Source organism: Diadema setosum, chromosome 3 (genome assembly GCF_964275005.1).
Source record: "Diadema setosum chromosome 3, eeDiaSeto1, whole genome shotgun sequence".
NCBI lineage: Eukaryota > Metazoa > Echinodermata > Echinoidea > Diadematoida > Diadematidae > Diadema > Diadema setosum.
In genome coordinates, this window is record NC_092687.1 from 308155 (window position 1) to 312507 (window position 4353).

The following is a 4353-nucleotide window of genomic DNA, read 5'->3' on the forward strand; positions in this document are numbered from 1 at the left end:
AAATTCCCGTCGAAACACCGAAAAAGTGAAGAAAATAAGCTGAAAATTGATCGTAATTACGATCCTCTCTGTGTGTCCCATGGGACCAACTCGTCATGACAGCGACATGACTTCAAACGTCAACCCATTGCGAGTTGAATGTTTTGCTAGGAACGTTCTAATTTTTATGAGAGATTGGGTATATCTTGCTCTTCTGGATTTTCTCTGAAACATGTTTGGAAACCACTCTGAGTTTTTCTAATGACGTCAGATCTTGAGTCACCACCCTCGCTCATTTGATCGGTTTCGAACGGAACCCGAATCAAAGTATTTTTTATGAATGATAAAGTGAGCCCTCTCTCGGCGGATGTGCACAATATGGCTGCGCGCGTAAGCTGTCCATTGCTTCTGTGTTGACGTAACATACGTGAACTTACACGAATCTGTATATGTGGGACTGTAATAGAGATCGCCGCGAGCGATGAAAAGATCGTACACGTGGGTCAATTTTCATCCATTTTATCTAAGTCAAAATAGTAAAACATGAAGTGAAAACAATCAGATTAGGGATTTCAACATCTCTGAATTCTGTGAAGGGGTATAGTTTCAGTAATATCGGCCTCATAAATGATCTGAAGAATAGATGAACACTGCACCGAAACACTGCACAATAGGTGCAGGAGTTGCAACTGTTTACTCAGCACTAACAGCAGTGCAATGGGTCTCTAGTTAGCCGGGGCCAGCGGGGCAGGTGTAAGGAGCAATAGGGTTACAGTAGCTTCCTGCTGGCGGCCTGAAGCTGTACAGTCTTGATGTTGGGGTATGTTTGACTGTTTATTATTATTACATGATGAAACCGACACTATGCGAAACTTCAGTTCAATGCAGGTTTATCATAAAGAAAATGACTGCTGTGATAGTTAATTCTGTTTCAATAAGGAAAGTGCAGAAAGTCGTAGACTAGCATATGATGATCAACTAGCTGGAATGCATGGACACTCCGTCTGAATATTTTCAATAACATTTTTTATCCTTAGATTATCTTATCATTATGGCATTATCATAGGACAAGATTAATATAAATTTGAAAGGAAAAAGCACAATTCAATTTATATTTTCAGCTTGACAAGATACAAACACGCTTTGTCTACTTTCAGGCCAACATCACTCACAAAATCAGAAATTACACAAAATGTGTGAAATCTAGGTTGTAATTGCCACAGACTTGTTCATAAAATGAAAAGTACTGGTACTGATGCTATTGATGAAAAAATCATACCATCTGAAAGCTGAATAAATTCTCTACAACATCTATGAGACCTTTTTGTGATGCAAGCTCATGTGTGGAAAAATGAGGTGGTAACATGTAGAAATAAGTCTACATTGATAATTATGTGACATAAGAGGGCGTCTAACTTGAAATTGAAGTGCGCCCTCACTCAGATTATTATAGAAAATGAAAGTTTAGACCATAAGCTTTCAAATGATGTATAACATGACACATTAATGTCAATAATAATAATCAGAAATGACCATCAACAATCTTGTGTCTGTGCACTGCAAAATGCCTGAGCACTCTGGCTACCGTACGGCGTATGTGACAGATATAGGGTTAAAAAACAGGGAACCTTTTGTTAGCTCATAATTGTCATCAATACATTGTATGTCGTAAACATAAAACACTCACTCAATGATATTCTATGTACAAATTTGAAATGGTTGATAACAAAAACATGATGTTGATGGTTCCCTGAAAAAAATACTCTTGACCTGGATATTTGGTGTGTAGCTTATTGATCACAAGTTGGACTGCTAAGCTGAATTCCGGTACAAAAACTGGTGATGTAGATGTTACTGGCAACAGCCATGTTGTGATCTGAGAAGTATTGCAGGACAAAGAATTATTTTTCCAAAGGATAATGAATGAAACTGTTTGTGACATTAGTGGATGTGTAGAAAGTAAAATAGTTTGTCTATATGGCAGATTTTAGTGAAGATTCTCATTTTGCTAAAGTACACATACTATTACTCGTATATATACAGGCAAATATTTGCTAGGTTTACATGCAACATGCAGTAAGATTATCATGTGTATGGAGTCTGTATTATTTTTTTGTTTTTTGTTTTGCCTGAGCATGATATACCTTTTTGGATATGGAAATTCTGAGAATGCGCAGTACTGTAAAAGTGCAAATTTTTGTGTGACTAATTTTTCGCGCCTGGCGTGGTAAGAAGAGTTTCACATGTTTTTAATTTCGTGGAGTCAAGATAGTAATTACGGGAATATATGGCAAGCAAAAATGTTAGCGTGCTTTTACTTTTGTGCTAGTTTCTGATTGCACGAAATGCGCAAAAATCTCAACACCGAGAAAATTTCCACTTTTACAGTAAGTGTATGCACAGTTCTAAGAAATATTTCATGATCATAAAGGCATACATAAAAGAGCATAATACATGGTAGTTTGCTGATTTTATCAGAGTGAGTTGAATGACAGAAAAGAGGCAGTTTGCTCTAAGAGTTGTACTCATCTGTAGTTTCATATACATTATAAATGTATTTATAATGGAGGTGCTGTGTATACTGTGAACTGAATCAAGCAAAGAAAGGTTTGAATAGCCATAAGAGATACTCACATGTGTATATCATGTTTTATATAAAATATGGAGTTGTTATTAACCTAGCAATGTCATGTAAAATGTATGAAGGATACCAAGAGTATGGTAGATATTGACTGCCCTCATTAAACCTCAAAGATAGTTAAGTCAGTTGGTTCAGTGTGACAAGTGAGGCCTGTAATTCTTTGTGCTTTGATGAAAAAAAAAAAATGCAGCGGTATTGTTTTTAGCAGTGACTTATATTGTAAAAAAATGACATGTGAACTTGTGCAAGTGTCATAGATTGTGTCAGACACCTGTCCAGTGGCAGGTCCAGAAGGAGGGGGGTGGGGGGGGCGTAGGGAGAATGTTGGAGCACATACTTTGTTAGTTTGAAATTGTGACTCATCCGCCCGCTGCAAAGTTGGATCCACCGGTCCGACAATCTAGATTGAGGTGCCACTTCAGATGGCCAGCTTGTTATGTGGTATCGTTATTTAAGAAAACATTATTTTATTAAGTTACAAGGCGTCTCCTATTGCTCTTGACAATGTCAAGGCTTTGATGTAGATTTCAACACAACGACAAGTTAATTAATGTGTGTACTATATGAATGTCATAGGTATTCAGATGTGTATATGTGCCTTGGCTATATGCAGTTTGTACAGATTTTTTTTTGTGTGTGTGTGATAATTTGTTATAATCTTAATTTTTTTTTTGCATGGTCATGACGTTACCTCCATAGAAGAAAACTTACCACGGGGGTATTCACACCAACCAGATAAGTTAAGTGCCCATATTTCTATTGAATATGACTTTATATGCTTTATGCGATACAGCTTACTCTAAATGTAGTATAACGCCTAGAGGCTGCCATTGCAGAACCACATAAGCAGCAAGACATGCAATTTTTGTGTCATACTTGGCAGATATGCTTTGTTTGTACCTTTCATTACAGATGTTTATTTGTCTGTGTTATAGCAAATCTATGCTATAATGCATGGTTTTGTTTGAAGCCGTTGAACCAACACACAGTTCAGCCAGATCAACCTCAAGTGAATTTACAATCAGTTTTATTTGCTGTTTACAACCTGCTACTCAATTATGTACATGCATTGATATTGTTTTTTGGCAGGTAGTAAGACGGTGTACATACGGTTATTTTTCCTTTTTTGTCGTACGTCAGTGCTAGTCAGGACTTTTGTACTCGGGGGGTGGGGGGGGGGGTGGGGTGAGGGGAGGATACCTTGTAGCAGCACGTACCCTGTTAGTTTGACAATAAGTGCCAGCTGAGAGAGGGAGATATTTCAATTGGTATTATTATCATGTTACTCTCTCTGGATGCTCCCCCGATGGCAAAAAGAAACAAAAGAGATGATTTTTGCTGACCAGTTCTTTGACCACGGTTATAAAAAAAAGGTACACGTAGGCTTATCCCATAATACTTGCTATGTAGTCCCCTTTTCTCATCATTAACCGCAGTTCATGATCACGATCGAGGCCTCTTTAGAAAGTGACGTGGCCAATGTATTTCACCAAATCGACCTGGGATTCGGACTGTCGCAATGGCTCGTACCTTGTACACCTATTTGTATATGCCGCACCTTCACTATTACGTCCCCTCAAGCTTAAAACCTTTGTTTGAGCACATGCAGGTGATGCTGTTCTATTCTCATTGAGAGTTGTATAATCAACTCACTGATTAATCAATAATTCTGTTGAAAGCACCCCATAATTATCACCTGTGTGTGATACATAATGTACATGACAATAAAACGT